We start from the raw sequence: 16,541 nt of genomic DNA, 5'->3' as shown, positions 1-16,541 counted from the left end.
CCAAATGACACTGACACTGATTAGTGACTTTTCCAAATCAATTACACTTAAGCCCTAGAGTTTTTAACCAGACAGTTTTACACACACACAAACACAAACACATACAATTCTTTCTCATACACACGCACCCACTTCTGCTTGTCTTCCATCTATTTCCCACGATTACCCTCTACCAGTCCTCTATTCAGAATTAATTTCTAGACCCTCGCTTCCATTTCTTCATTTTTTCTTTTTCTTACACCACTCTTATCAAATTCCTCTTCTTAGTCCTTATTTCTGCTAAACCCGATTCATGATTTTCTGTCACCCTCTAAATCTGTGTGCAGTGCTTGATCGTCTCTTGGCTGGATTCCTTTCCATCATGTTTTCCCAGTGCCTCTGTGGTTCTTTTGAATCTTGTTTTTGAATTTTCTCTGTTGTAGGTCTTTCTTCCACTGCCTGCCTGAACTGGGATGCTTTCCAGAGTCCTCATCCCTGGCTCCTTTCTCGTCTGTCTACTCAGCCTTCAGCGTCTCAGTCCCATTCAGGGTTTCATCCACCGTCTGTGCTGACTCCCACATTTTTCTGTCCACTCACATTTGGAGCTAAACACAACCATATGTATGAATGCTTTCTGGAACATCCAAAAATACTGTCCAGAATGAAGCAATAAACAAATAAATAACAACAGCAAAGGACAACCACATCTACCTGTGTGACATTATTTCCTGGACGTGTAATGCAAATGTCACTATCACAAATGGAATTTATCACTTCTGTGCCATCTCAAGATCTCCCTTTCTTTCTTCACTTTTCCACTTAAAAACATCCATCTCTCATCCAGTTCCTCAAGCCAGAAAACTTGGCTCTATCATCATCTTCCTATGTCCCCCTTGACCTGGAGTGCAAGGTAATTAGCAAGTTCTGACTCCTTGAATTCTCCAATTCTGTCTTTTTTCTCCAACCCACTGCCACTGTCTTCATTTAGTTGGTTTCTGCTCTCTACTGGATTGTTGCAACAGCTTGTGTCTGGCTCCCCTGCCATCTTAATTATCCCCATGACAATTCATTCACTTTACCTAAGTCAGGATGATTTTTGTAACCTAAAGAGAAGGACTCTCTGTCCTGAGTATGTAGGATTAGAAAGTTTTGGAGTAACCGTACAGTATCCAGGTGGAAAATTAACCATTGTCCCTTGCCACAGTCCTCTCCACTGAAATGCTGTATCCAGGGTGCCCGCCTTCTCACTGCCCAGAAGGACATGGTTTGGATGTAGCCTCCCGCCATGCAACAGCCATGGAGTGGAGCTCACCTTTCCCATTACAGGTACTGATAATGTCTCACCTTCCCTCTACAAACCAAATAGCTAATAAACCACAAAGAATATTTCCACTTTGATTTTCTGTAGAGTTGTGCCAGTTACCACAGAGAGATGTAAAATTTGGAATCTGGGACAGAAACTATGGGTTGTGCGTTTCGATCTCATTAGCACACGCCCATGTCCCATATCTGAGAGGCAGTCTCATGGGAAGATTTCATCATCTCGTAACTTGCATTTTCTCTGTCCCTTGCCACAGTCATCTCCCTCGAAATGCTGTATCCAGGGTGCCTGCCCTCTCCTTGTCTGCCCCCACTTCCCCTTGTTGTATAATGGGATCCTGGGCACCAAGCGGCTTTTATACCACCTCTTATGACCACGGCTTCTTAGTCACTTTTGCTTCAGCTCAGTTTAAGCTGATTTAGCAGTTGGTGGAAAGAATGGTTAATTTGTTTTCCTAATTGTCTGCTAGCTCTGGAAGGGAAGGGGAGGAATGCATTTTCACCCTAAGGATAGTGAAGGAAAGGGTCTCCTTTATGAATGATATAGATGGTTTTCTCTCTAAGAATCTGAACCCATACAAAGGCATCAAAGGCAACCCAGCCTAGTGCAAATGGTCTTACGATGCTATGCATGCAAGCCCTTGGTTACTTTCAAAGCCCCAGAAGACACTGACACTGGTTGGTGATTTTTCCAAATCAGTTACACTTACGCCCTACAGTTTTTAACCAGAGCACTAAAAGATGGAAGGATTTAGGAGAATGAAGAGAAGGTTGTTATTTTATCTCTTCCAAAAAGTAAATTTGATTAAAACATTCAGAGACCTCCAGTTGCTACTAGAATGAATAAAGGCCAAACCTATTACTATAATGCATGTTCTCTTTCATTGTATTATTTCTTCGTGTTTCCAGATGTACTATTCTCTATTTCCAACCCCTTCTCATGAACACGTACATATGCACACACACGAATGCAAGCACACGTGAAGCTTTAGCAACAATGATCTTCTCTCAGTTCTTTAAATGCACCATACTTTCACCAGAATACATCTTTCCTATCATTCTTGATCCTTCCCTGCCTTCTCCTCTCCCCCATTTCCTCCCACCCCATGCACTGTGATCTTTCTTTTCTCTGGGCCTACATCCACGCTCTGCTTCTGTTTGGAACATCTCATCTCCATTATTGTAACATTCATTTGGCCAAGTTTCCATTTTAGTGACATTTCTGACAGATAGCATTTCCTAACCTTCTTAAATTGATTAACTGTCGCTGATTTGTGATTCTATAATCCATTGTACTTCCACTATCATTAAACTTATGTCATAGTATGATGGCATTATATTGTCTACCTACCTATTACTTACTCTATCTTCCCTCCCACCCCTACTAGTCTGGGAACTCCAAAATACATAGATCAAGTCGTTTTGCTCACCATATACCTTATGCTATCCATGTCTTAGGTGACTTTTCACTTAAAAGCCATCTCGCTTATCTAAGGATTGCTGCCAATACAAAGGATTAAGGCATAATACGTAAGTCTATACCATGTAATTTGCTCCCTCAAAGCTCAGTTGAGGCATAAACTTTAGGCTTTGGTTCCCAAGAATCGATACCCACCACCCTCTAACCACCAAATGGTCTATTCTAGATGGTGACATTGGCTTCATTGTTAGACACAGTGGCATCTTTATGGTCAATTGGAAGATCTGGGGCACAAAAATTTTAACACAACTCATTGTTTCTGAAGAAGGTTCTAGGGACTTCATCTATGTTTTATAAACATTTGTCTCTGACCTGGTACAAACATAGAAAATGTACAGGCTTTGATGCCTGACTCTCATCGAGTTGAACAATAAATGGCTACTGAAAAGTTATTCATTTATTCAACACATTTTACTGAGAACTTACTATAAGTCACGCACTGCACTAAGAGCCGAGGCATAAATAATGTGGAAAGGAGACACTACTTTTGCCATCATAGAGCTTTATAGCCTAGTAGGAAAGACAACTACTTATCAGAGAACTCCAACAGTTATGGCATGTCCTATATAGCATGGACCATGTATGCACCCCTTTCCTGAATCAGAGGGTCCTTTTTTTTCTCTTTCCAACTTTTATTTTAGGTTCAAGGGTTTGTGCAGATTTGTTGAATGGGTGAATAATGTGTAACAGGGGTTTGGTGTACAGATTACTTTGAAACCCAATTAATGAGCATAGTAACTGATAAGTAGTTTTTCAGTTCTCACTCTCCTCTCACCCTCCACTTTTAAGTGGGTCCTGATGTCTATTGTTCCCTTTTTAGTGTCCTTATGTACTAAATATTTAGCTACCATTTGTAAGTGAGAGCATAAGCTATTTCATTTTCTGTTCATGTGTTAGTCTTCTTAGGATAATGACCTCCAGCACCCTCCATGCAAAGGGCATTATGTTGTTCTTTTTTATGGCTGCATAGTATTCCACAGTGTATATGTACCATATTTTCTTTATCCAGTCAACAGTTGATGGGCATCTAGGTTGATTCCATGTTTTTGTATTGTGAATAGTGTTATGATGAACATACACATGCATATGCCTTTATGGTAAAATAAATTACATTCTTTTGGGTATATACTCAGTAATGGGATTGCTGGATCCAATGGTAGCTCTGTTCAAAGTTTTTTGAGAAATCTTCAAACTGCTTTCCACAATGGCTGAACTAATTTATATTCTCAACAGCATTGCCTTTTCTCTGCAACATCACCAACATGTGTTATTATTATTATTAATTTTTACTTTTTAATAATAGCCATTCTGGCTGGTATAAGATAGTATGTCATTGATGTTTTAATTTGTATTTCTTTGATGATTAGTGATGTTGAGCATTTTTTTATATCCTTGCTGGCCACATGAATGTCTTATTTTGAGAAATGTCTGTTCACGTTCTCTGACCATTTTTAAATGAGATTGCTTGTTTTTTAACTTGTTGATTTGTTTAAGTTCCTTACAGACTCTGGATATTGGGCCTTTATTGGATGCATATTTTGTAAATATTTTCTCACATTTGTAAAAATAAATATGTGGCTTTATTTCTGGATTCCCTAACCTGTTCTGTTGGTCTTTGTATCTATTTTTGTGTCAGTACCATGCTGTTTTGGTTACTGTAGCCTTGTAGTATAGTTTGAAGTTGGGTAGAGTAATGCCTCTGGCTTTGTTCTTTTTGCTTGGGATTGCCTTGGCTATTTGGGTTCTTTTCTGTTCCATATGAATTTTGGAATAGTTTTTTTTTCTAATTCTGTGAAAAATGTCCGTGGTAGTTTGATAGGAAAAGCATTGAATCTATAAATTGCTTTGGGTAGTATGGCCATTTTAACAATAATGATTCTTCCTACCCATGAGCGTGAAATGTTTTTCCATTTGTGTTGTCTCTGATTTCTTTCAGCAGTGTTTTGTAATTCATGTTGTAAAGGTCCTTCACCTCCCTGGTTAGCTGGATTTCTACGTATATTATGTTTTTTTGTATGTTGATTTGACTCTCAGCTTGGATGTTATTGATATATAAAAATACTACTGATTTTTGTACATTGATTTTGTATCCTAAAACTTTAAGTTGTTTATGAGACCTAGGAAGTTTTGGACAGATAACATGGAGTTTCTTTAGGTATAGAATCATACAATCTGTGAAGAGAAGATAGTTTAACTTCTCTTCCTATTGGAGCCTTTTATTGCTTTCTCTTTCCTAATAGCTCTGGCCGGGACTTCCAGTACTATGTTGAATAGAAATGGTGAGAGTGGGCATCCTTGTTTTGTTTCAGTTCTCAAGGAGAATGCTTCCAGCTTTTGCCCATTCAGTATGATGTTCACTGTGGGTTTGTCACAGATGGCTCTTATTATTTTGAGGTATGTTCCTTCAATACTTATTTATTGAGGGCTTTTAACATAAAGGGATGTTGAATTTTACTGAGAGTCTTTTCGGCATCTGTTGAAATAATCATGTTTTTTTTGTTTCTAGTTGGTTATGTGATTAATCACATTTTTAAAAATTTGCATCTGTTGAACCAACTTTGCGTCCCAGGAATAAAGCGTACTTGAATGTGGTGGATTAGCTTTTTGATGTGCTGCTGGATTCATATTTTGCTTATATTTTGTTGAGGATTTTTACATTCATGTTTATCAGAGATATTGGCCTGAAGTTTTCTTTTTTCATTGTGTCTCTACTAGATTGTGGTATCAAAATAATGCTGGCATCACAGAATGAATTAGGGAGGAGTCCCTCCTCCTCTATTTTTTGGAATAGTTTCAGTAGTATTGGTACTACTGAATTTCTTTATATGTCTGATAGAATTCAGCTGTGAATCTCTCTGGTCCAGGACTTTTTGGGTTGGTGTGTTTTTTTATTACTGATTCAATTTTGAAACTTATTATTGGTATGTTCAAGTTTTCAATTTCTTTCAGACTCAATTCCAGGAATTTAACCATTTCCTCTAGGTTTTCTAGTTTGTGTACATAGAGGTGTTCATAATAGTCTTTGAGGATTTTTTTGTATTTCTTTGGGATTAGTAGTAATGTCCCCTTTGTCATTTCTGATTGTGTTTATTTGAATCTTTTTACTTTCTTTGTCTAGCTAGCAGTCTACCAATCTTATTTATTGTTTTAACGAATAAGCTTTTGGTATCTTTGATATTTTATATGGTTTTTCTCATCTACGTTTCATTCAGGTCAGTTCTGATTTGGGTTATTTATTTTCCTCTGTTACCTTTGTCATCAGCTTGCCCTTGCTTTTCTGTTCCCTTAGGCGTGATTTTAGTTTGTTAATTTGAGATATTTCTAACTTTTACATGTAGTCATTTAGCACTGTAAACTTTCCTCTTAATACTGTTTAGCTGTGTCCCAGAGATTCCGGTATGTTGTATCTGTGTTTTCATTAGTCTCAAAAAAGTCTTGATTTTTGCCTTAATTTTATTGTTGACCCAAATTCAGGAGTAGATTGTTTAATTTCCATGTGATTGTGTGGTTTGGAGAGGTCTTCTTGGTATTGATTTCTGTTTTTACCGCACTGTGTCTGACCAGGTAGTTGGGATGATTTCATTTATTTTGAATTTGTTGAGAATTGCTTTGTAGCTTAGTGTGTGATTGATTATACAGTATATGCCACGGGCGACCGAGAAAAATGTATATTCTATTGTTGTTCTGTTAGGTCTGTTTGGCCAAGTGTCGAGTTTTAGGTCCTGAATAACTTTGTGAATTTTCTGCTTCTATAATCTATCTAATACCGTCAGTGGGGCGTTGACGTCTCCCACTGTTATTGTGTGGATATCGAATTGTCTTTTAGGTCTCTAACAAAATGTTTTTTTTTAATCGGGTGCTCCAGTGTTGGTTGCATATATATTTAAGACAGTTAAATCTTCTTGTTGAATTGAACTCTTTATTATTATGTAATGCTCTTCTTTGTGTTTCGTGATCATTGTTGGTTTAAAGACTGTTTTATCTGAAAGAATAGCAACCTCTGCCCCTTTTTTTGTTTTCATTTGCTTTATAGATTTTTCTTCATGCTGAATCAGAGGCTACTTTCTGTAAGAGTCGCTCTAAACTGACTGTGACTAGGTGCTTATTCTGCTACCATTTCCCACTGTATTCAGATAACTCACCCTTGGTCCTAGAATTATCTACAAGTGTCCAGAATCACTGGATACAAAACAAGGAAGGACAGATAAGCACAAGATGCTCAATGACTGATGGGCTGACTTGTCCCAAGAGAAAGTCCCAGGAGAAACAGACCTGAGCACTGAGTCAGGATCCTGCTATAAAAATGATTTGTGTGGCCGGGCGCAGAGGCTCACGCCTGTAATCCCAGCACTTTGGGAGGCCAAGGCAGGTGGATCACGAGGTCAGGAGAGCGAGATGACCCTGGCTAACATGGTGAAACCCCGTCTCTACTAAAAATACAAAAAAATTAACCGGGTGTGGTGGCAGGCACCTCTTCCCAGCTACTCGGGGGGAGGCTGAGGCAGGAGAATGGCGTGAACCCGAGAGGCGGAGCTTGCAGTGAGCCCAGACTGCGCCACTGCACTCCAGCCTGGGCGACTGAGCGAGACTCTATCTCGAAAAAAAAAAAAAAGAAAAAGAAAAGAAAGAAAGAAAGAAAGAAAAAAGGTTTGTGTTGTAAAAGAACATCCATTTGTATCCTATCATCAACCTCAGCTTTATCCTCATGTCTCAAGATCAAATTTTATCCATTCCTTTCTTTCTTCCATCAGCATGTTCTCTTCACCTCTTAGGGCCATTTTAAAACTAACTCTGTAAGTGTGAAACCGAATATTTCTTTTCATTGTCTTTTCAGATACCAAGTTTTACTCTTTGGAGTCAGAGTTCTGGTTGCTCCTTCAAAGTAGGTGACTCATGTCTACAAGTGCGCTGATCCTCAGAGTACACATGGGAGAGAGGGAGAGGAAAAAATGTGAAAAACCCAGATAAATATTTCAATGTATCATCAAGCCATGTGTCCTTTCTTGGTTCAGCATTGAAATGTACAGAAACATACTTCTTATTTCAGGGACTCCATTTCTATCCCATCTCACCTGAAAAGGTAGCAACTACAATTCTGTGCCATATATTTGCTACACTGGAATACTAATTCCCACTTGCTTCACAGACACATCATCAAGTACCAGCAAGATTCCATAATTCCTATGAGTCCATAACGGTAAAGTGCCTCCTTTTCCTTTCCGAATGAGAATTTTCACTATGGTTATTTCTCGCCTCCCCCCTATTGGCTGTTTGAAACATAATTTATCTTTTTAGTTCCTGGGTCCCTGACCTCGACAAACCACAGCAGGACTTGGTGGAGAAGACCGAGTGTAATTCTGAAATCCTGAACTTTGAGCTGGATTCAATACATAGGTGAATTTTGGATTGTCTCCTCTAGGGAGAGTGTGTTCAACATTTAAAAGGAAGGGTAAAGTGGATATTTGATAAACACAAGGGCTAACGTGGCAGAGGGAAACGCTGTGATTGCATCAAATCCTGTTTTCCCTTGGGCACACAGCTGCCCTACATTTACCATCCATAGCTGCAGTTAGTTGTGGTCATGCGACTGAATTCCAGCTAATATAGGTAGAAATCAAGTACTCCACTCCCAAATACAGTTTATAAAAATCTCTGACATAATCCTCCACACTCTTTTACTTTCTCTGACAGGTGAACGGCATGGATTCTGAGAACCAGGAGGAGAGCCAAGTCGTAAAAGGATTGATGCCCAAGTGAGTCCTTGAATAGCTCATGGAACAGAACTTCTCAGTCTTCACTCCCCATTATCCATACTGAAGTGTACATGGTTAATTAATATATAACTAAGCCACTGAGATTTGGGAGTTTCTTTGATTGCAGCTGGTGTTTAATTTCTGAGTAACTAAGAAGGAATACATTTTTGAGGGCATGGTATTTGATCTGCAACCACCCATGGTTTTAGAGAAGAAGCAACTCATGTGGGAGTATGTGGGAACCAATTATTCCAGTTAGACAAACAACGTACCCAAAGCCCAACGTCTGGGAGAATGTGTTTAAGAAACAAATACACAACAATGACAAAAAAATAATATACCTGGTTTCTAGTGAATGGAGGGGAGAGTGGTAGGAAATGAAGTTTAAAAGAGGAATGTGGAGACCAGATCCCATAGGACTGTATAGACAGTGAAGAAGAGTTCACATTTCATTAAAATTGTGATGGAACCTCATTGGAACATTTTAAGTAGAGAAAATCCATGATCTTACTATGATACACATGTTTTTTTAAAAGATTAATTGAGTTACTCTTTGGAGAAAGAATTTTAAGGATACGGAGAGGATGACAAGGGACCAGTTAGGAGATAATAATCTTCCAGGCAAGACATGTTAGTGACTTAAACAAGATTATTATAATGGAAAGAGGAAAAATTGATACATCCCACTGAAACATTCAATTAATCAGGTCTAAAAATAATACGGACTATACATTCATGTAATAATTATATTAAGATATGTTGTGATTCACTTAAGATGATAGCAAAAATATTAAAGGGGAATATTAGGGAAAGTTATAGGAAATAATCACAAACCTTTTGAAAGGCCAAAAGATTACATAACTTGTTGCAATTGAACAGGCTAAAGGCAGCCGGTTCTTTCTTTAGAGCATTAAGTCATAGGGTAAATACTAGGAACAATAGAGGGTTCCCCAGTTAAGTGTGTTTACGGTACCTCCATTAACTAATCTTTAAGCCAAATGGCCCTCTGTGGGGGGGAGCGTGGAAGTGTTGGGGTACCGGGCGGGGGGGGGGGGGGGTGGGGGGAATGGGGGGAGGTCAACCAGGGAAATTGCCCCCTAATGGTATTTACTTTAAACCATGGTACCTAAGCTCGTAAAACTACTCTCTTAACCATGTTAATTATCCTCCAGTGTGTTTACTCAAAGCTTCTGTTGTTAATTGTATACTAAATAAATGCCTGAAGTGCAAGCCGCTCAGGACCAGCAGCAGTGACAAACCTCTCTTGGTGTGCAGGCAGTCGGACACTCAGCTGGACTGGCAAAACAAAATGTCTGTATGGAAATGTACGTTTTATTCATCCGTCGTTTGAGTCAGGGTGTGCGGGCGAACTTCCGCAGCTAATGCCCTCTGCTAAGACGCCACAGCTCCACCGAGGCCCCGTGTAAGGCGCAGAACCACAAAGATACAGTACAATGGTTACGTTAACAAAACATATGGGTCATGAATTCTGTTATGTTCAGGACAGTTATAGACAGTCTGCAGGGAGGCCTAGTTTTAGCTTTTGTAGACTTAGTATCAATGTAGTGACGCCTGTAGTTGTTCACAGTAGTAGAAAATACAAAAAGCTGTTGATTGATGTAGTGGCCACTAGATGGCCCGATAAACTGTACTTCACAGACCTTGGAGTTAGAGACTCAAGTGACTGCAGTTTGTTTCTGAAGACTATATAGTACAAAATACCTTTGTTGTTGTTATTGTGAGTGGAAAATGATTATCAACATTATACAAATTAAACAGGTTCATATCGAAGAGGCTCTGCTATAGAGTCCTACAAAATGGAATTAAATAAAATTTCTCTGATCTAGAAAAACACTCATTTTAGAATGAAAAATAGTGATATGCATGTGTGCAAAATGTGTAATCTTACTCTCGGGCTTCAGTTTTGTGATTTTAGATCACTTCCCTCTTTTTCGTGAGAAAAGACAACTCCTAGACACTTATATTTCAAACTGTGTAAATAGTGAATAATATAATGAAGAAAAAAGTCTAAAACAAGGACTTGCTGTACACTATTCACAGGTTCTTGAACATGTTTTATGAGATATTCTTTTGCTTACTTATGAGCTTGGTTATTTGTTTTTATTTGCTGAATTGTAAGAGTTCTTTGTGTATTTGGATACAAGTCCTTTATCAGATATGTGATGTGCAAATATATACTCCAAGGCTGAAGCTTGTCTCTTCATTCCCTCAAGAGTTAATTTCACAGATGGAAAAAATAATTTTAATAAAGTTCAATTTATCAATTTTTTATGGGTTGTGTTTTTTATAGTATCTAAAAATTCATCAACAAACTCAAAGCCATGCAAATTTCTCCCCTGTTTTCCTCTAAGAGTTTTATACTTTTGCATTTTATATTTAGTTCTATAATCCACTTTGAGTCACTTTTTGTGTAAGATGTGAGATCTGTGTGAAAGTTCACTTTTTGAATATGGACATCCGATTTTTCCACCATCGTTTGTTAAAAAAGTATTCTCTTTTTTTTCTTTTTTATACGGAGTCTTGCTCCATCACCCAGGCTGGAGTGCAGTGGCGCCATCTCGGCTCACTGCAAGATCCGCCTCCCGGGTTCATGCCATTCTTCTGCCTCAGCCTCCCGAATAGCTGGGACTACAGGCACTGCCACCACGCCCGGCTAATTTTTTGTATTTTTAGTAGAGACAGGGTTTCACCATGTTAGCCAGGATGGTCTCGATCTCCTGACCTCGTAATCTACCCGCCTCTGCCTCCCAAAGTGCTGGGATTACAGGCATGAGCCACCGTGCCTGGCAAAAAAGTATTATTTCACCACTGAATTGCCTTTGCACCTTTGCCACAAATCCATTGACAGTATTTGTGTTCATTCATTTATGGGTTTTCTATTGTGCTCCATTGATCTATGTGGCTACTCTTTCACCAGCGTCATGCTGTCTTGATTTTAGAGGGAAAGCATTCTTTCTCTAATCATTTAGAATAAAATTAACTGTGCATTTTTCATATAAACACTTTATTAGGTTAAGGAAGATCCCTGCTATTTCTGGTTTTCAAGTCTGTATATCATGAATGGGTGTTGAATTTTGTTGAGTGGAGTGTATCTTCTACATCTATTGACATGATCATATTTTTTCTTATTTATACTGTTAATAGGATGAATTATATACATCAGTATTTATAAATGTTGAATCAGCCTTGCCTTCCGGGAATGAACCCCATTTGGTCGCATTATATTTTTCCTCATATATATCGCTGGATTTGATTTGTTAAAATATGTTAAGGAGATTTGTGTCTCAATTAATCAGAGGTATTGCTCCACAGTCTCCTTTTTTGGTAATGTCTTTATATGGTTTTGGTTAATGCTAGCTTTATAAATGAATCAGGTAGTGTTCATATGAATATGCTAGCTTCATAAAATGAGTTAAGTAGTATTCCAACCTCATACTTTCCAGAAAAAAAAAATGTGTTAATTTGTACTAGTTCTTTTTAAAAACTTGGTAGAGGCTGGGCGCAGTGGCTCATGCCTGTAATCCCAGCACTTTGGGAGGCCAAGGCAGGGGGATCACGAGGTCAGGAGATCGAGACCATCCTGGCTAACATGGTGAAACCTCGTCTCTACTAAAAATACAGAAAAAATTAGCCGGGCGTGGTGGCGGGTGCCTGCAGTCCCAGCTACTCGGGAGGCTGAGGCAGGAGAATGGCAGGAACCTGGGAGGCGGAGCTTGCAGTGAGCTGAAATCACACCACTGCACTCCAGCCTGGGCGACAGAGAGAGACTCCGTCTCAACAACAACAGCAACAAAAATATTGGTGGAATTCATCTGGGGCTGGTGTTTTAGGAAGACATTTCTCCTTGAGTGAGTTTTGGTAGTTGGTGCCTTTCAAAGAATGACCTCATTTCATCTAGATCATCAAGTTTAGGACACAAGAAGGCTGGAGTGACATTGGACTGGGTGCACTTCCCTCCCCCAAGATGGGATGAGATTTCGGTATTCCTGTCTAAAGCTTGCTCTCAGGGCTTCCTCTAGCCTAAGGTGCCCAGTGGCTTCTGTTCTGTATCTTACATCCTGTATCTCCCTGGAGTAACCTTCTCCCTGGATTTCAGGATGGCAGGTTGCCCTGTAACCTTAGTTCCCTGATGGGTTAAAAAAAAAACTCATTAAATTTCTATTCAACCATATTTTTCTTCATTTAAAGACAGAAATGATATTTTCATGCCCTTTACGTGTCAGATTAAATAAGTTGATTTTTTAATTAATACGATAGGGATGCATAAAACCCGAATTGAAAATGTAAGATATTGCTAAGAAGCCTTTCACGAGACCTTGGTTTCAGACAGGATATTTCACCTTAACATCTTCTGAAAAGATCAGGGAGTTATCAGCGTCACTATGTGACTATGAGTTTCCTTATAGCATTTCTTTGTACTTCCTGGTTATCAGAAGTCTCACAATCGAAGCTTACAGACTTCAGTACAGCAGTGGAGTTGCAAAAGTGTTCTCTCAGGATTCAACATGAGCAGTGACGATGGACCATGTCTCTGACAAACTTATCTTTCTAGGCCTCAGCACACACCCCTAGGAAGGGCACCCTGCGATCTGGTGGCTCCTACTCGCCTAGAGCCCATGAGTTTATTTCAGTCAGCACTATACTCTGTACACACCTTCCAGGCTTAGGAATGCAACTAGCACTAGCTACCCTTTCATGAAACATCACATAAACCTTTCAGGAAATTCTATAATCCAGATCTGATTCATTTTGGCACCTGTTTCGTAGAATCAGTCCATACAAACTCTACTGTAAAGACAAGTGGCTCACCTGCTTTTTCAGAATTATTTAAATGCATCCAAAGATTTCCCCCCCATACCTTGAAATAGCTGTCTCCAGTATCAGACAAAATCGGGTGTTTTTAAGGTGGTATGGCCGTAGGCTAAAACAATTTTAACAAAAACAAAAATCGACAACTGGGATATAATTAAACAAAAGAGCTTCTGCATAGGGAAAGAAACTGTCAACAGAATAAACAGACAAATTACAGCCTCCAGAATGGGGGAGAATATTCACAAACTATGCATCTGACAGAAGTCTAATATTGAGAATCTATACAAATCTTGATTTCATACAGTTTATTTCGGACAGTTTAAGTTCAGTTGCTTGTTGAATTGAGCTTAAATAACTCAAAAAGCAACAAACAATGCCATTATAAAGTGGGCAAAGGTCATGAACAGACAATTCTCAAAGGAAGACGTATGAAAAAATGCTCAACATCACTAATCATCAGAAAAATGCAACTCAAAACCACAATGAGATTCCATCTCAAATCCGTCAGAATGGCTACTATTAGGTTGGTCCAAAAGTAATTGTGGGTTTTGTCATTACTTTAAATGGCAAAAACCATATTAAAAAGTCAAAAAATAACAGATGCTGGAGAAGTTGTGGAGAATAGGGAACACGTATACACTACTAGTGGGAATAGAAATTAGTTCAGTCACTGTGGAAAGCAGTTTGGAGATTTCTCAAAGAACTTAAAACAGAGTTACCATTTCATCCAGAAATCTCATTACTGCGTGTATACCCAAAGGAAAATACATCATCTACCAGAAAGACACATGTACTTGTATGTTCATCACAGCACTATTCACAACAGCAAAGACATGGAGACAACCTAGATGCCCATTAAAGGTGGACTGGATAAAGAAAATAAAGTACATATAACCATGGGATACCATGCAATCATAAAAAGAACAAAATCTTGTCCTTTACAGCAACATGGATGGAGCTGGAGACCATCATCCTAAGCGAACTAATGCAGGAATAACCAGCCAGACACCTTCTAAGTGGGAGCTAAACACTGAGTGTGCATGGACATATGATGGGAACAATGGACACTGGTGATGACTAGAGGGGGAGAGAAGGAGCAAGGGTTAATACACTACCTTTTGGGTGCTGTGCTCACTACATTCGTGACAGGATCATCCATACCCCAAACCTTAGTGTCATGCACCTTACCCACGTAACAAACATGCACATGTACCCCCTGAACATAAAATAAAAAGTGAAACAAAATAAAATAAGATGAAATAAGACGACTACTAATTTTGAATAATGGTTTTTCTTAATGATTTTAAGGAAAACACATCCCTTAGGTGTATCTTTTCTTATGAGGTCCAAAAACTTCTAAGAATATCACATTATCCTAGAAATAGGGTGACGGTCACTTCCTTCTCTGCTAAGGTATGGGAAAAGTGGTCAATACGGTGCTAAGGACAGCTGGCCCCAGCAGCACTGACTAGCTGCATCAACCTGGGTTCACTCGCTGTTCAGCCTGCTCATAACCACCTGCTGAGCTTCCTGAGGGATCCTTCCTGGAAGCCATAAGCAAACGTATTTTACACTAACCCATAATCAGTTAAAAGGACAACAAAGCAAATTAAGTCTCCAATTCCTTGCTCTTTACTCTATTCATTTAACTCAAATTAATCTCCCCAAACAAGCCAGTCATTTATCCCAACCTTTGACAAGACTGGTTTTCCAAATCAAAGTCCTGTCGTCCCAGAAGCCTAAACAGTGAGTGGCATGTCCAAGGGGAGAGAACCACAGAAAAGCAGCGGCAAGAGGCAATGCCAGACTTTTGAAACCACTCTCAGAGAAGTCACAGTCACACTGGAGCAGAGGCCCGGGAGACAGATCACGAGAAGCAGAGAACAGCAGCACCGGTGTTCTTAACACTGGCTCCAAAGTGGTTCCAGCTGGCTTTAGATTCCAGCATCGCCGGTTAAGTGACCTGCAGAAATGCACTCAACTCACAAGCTTTGGCATCATTTATAAAATGGGAACAAACACCTTCCAGGGTTTTTGAGAAGATTGAATGTGATACTCCATGAAATATGTCTACCATGTGTTGCCATGCAATACGAGTATGATAAACGTGCGTGAGAAAATGAGTCTGGGGTTCATATGTTTGGAAGATTTGTAAACTGTTTTGCATTTATAGTGGCTGCAATTATTTTCCTTCATTCTCTACCACTTTTGGATTTTCAGAGATACTGCTTTCAGGCTGTGGGACTCTCCCAAGTTCTTGGCCTGACATGGGAAGCCCACAGCTATGACTGACTCCGCTCTCACACCCTGCACTAGGCAGATTGGAAATGTGCACCCTAAGGTGGGGATTGAACTCAGTAACTCGGTGCCAGAACTCCGAGCATGCAATTGCAGAGCATGACAGAAAGAGCCTGAGCATGGGCCGGGTGCGGTAGCTCACACCTGTAATCCCAGCACTTTGGGAGGCCAAGGCAGATGGATCATGAGGTCAGGAGTTCGAGACAAGCCTGGCCAACATGGTGAAACCCCATCTCTACTAAATATACAAAAAAATGAGCCAGGCATGGTGGTGCATGCCTGTCATCCCAGCTACTTGGGAGGCTAAGGCAGGGGAATTACTTGAACCAGGGAGGCGGAGGTTGCAGGGAGCCCACTGCAGTCCAGCCTGTGTGACAGAGCAAGACTCCATCTCTGGGGCGGGGGATAGGGGTGGGAGGGGGGCGGGGGGAGAAAGATCTCAGCACAACTGCACGGTGGGAGTAAAGAGGATGTTCCTCAGCCGTAGAGAAACGCAATGCATGCCACTATCCCCCAGTATAAAACACTGTCACACAAAATGAGGATATGCAGGCTCACAAAGGAGCATGGCTGGCGCACCCTCGGGTAAGGTACCACACCCTCACTCTCAGGGGAGGTGGAAGGAATCCTATGTGCACGCTTACACCTGCTGCAACCATTAAGCCTCTGAGTCCCACATACTATGTAAAAAAACAAGGGCTGAAAGTAAACAGTGATTCAGAAGTGAATCAAGCTTCGTTGTAATTTATGGTCGTTGGTTGGCCGGGCGCGGTGGCTCACGCCTGTAATCCCAGCACTTTGGGAGGCCGAGGCGGGCGGATCACAAGGTCAGGAGATCGAGACCATGGTGAAACCCCGTCTCTACTAAAAAAATAGAA

The 16,541-nt window shown here is 40.0% G+C and overlaps 1 non-coding gene across 1 annotated transcript; it reads left to right on the top strand.

Moving 5' to 3' along the window:
- Positions 1–1,718: 1,718 nt before the first annotated feature.
- LOC103246045 (uncharacterized) lies at positions 1,719–10,772 on the top strand. Its single transcript, XR_012091438.1, has 3 exons — positions 1,719–8,173; positions 8,471–8,532; positions 9,808–10,772. It is a non-coding gene; the product is annotated as an uncharacterized protein (transcript).
- Positions 10,773–16,541: the final 5,769 nt, after the last annotated feature.

The sequence above is a fragment of the Chlorocebus sabaeus genome, chromosome 26 (assembly GCF_047675955.1).
Source record: "Chlorocebus sabaeus isolate Y175 chromosome 26, mChlSab1.0.hap1, whole genome shotgun sequence".
In the NCBI taxonomy this organism is placed as follows: domain Eukaryota; kingdom Metazoa; phylum Chordata; class Mammalia; order Primates; family Cercopithecidae; genus Chlorocebus; species Chlorocebus sabaeus.
Note: the sequence above shows the minus strand (reverse complement) of the source record. Positions and strands in the feature narration are given on the sequence as shown.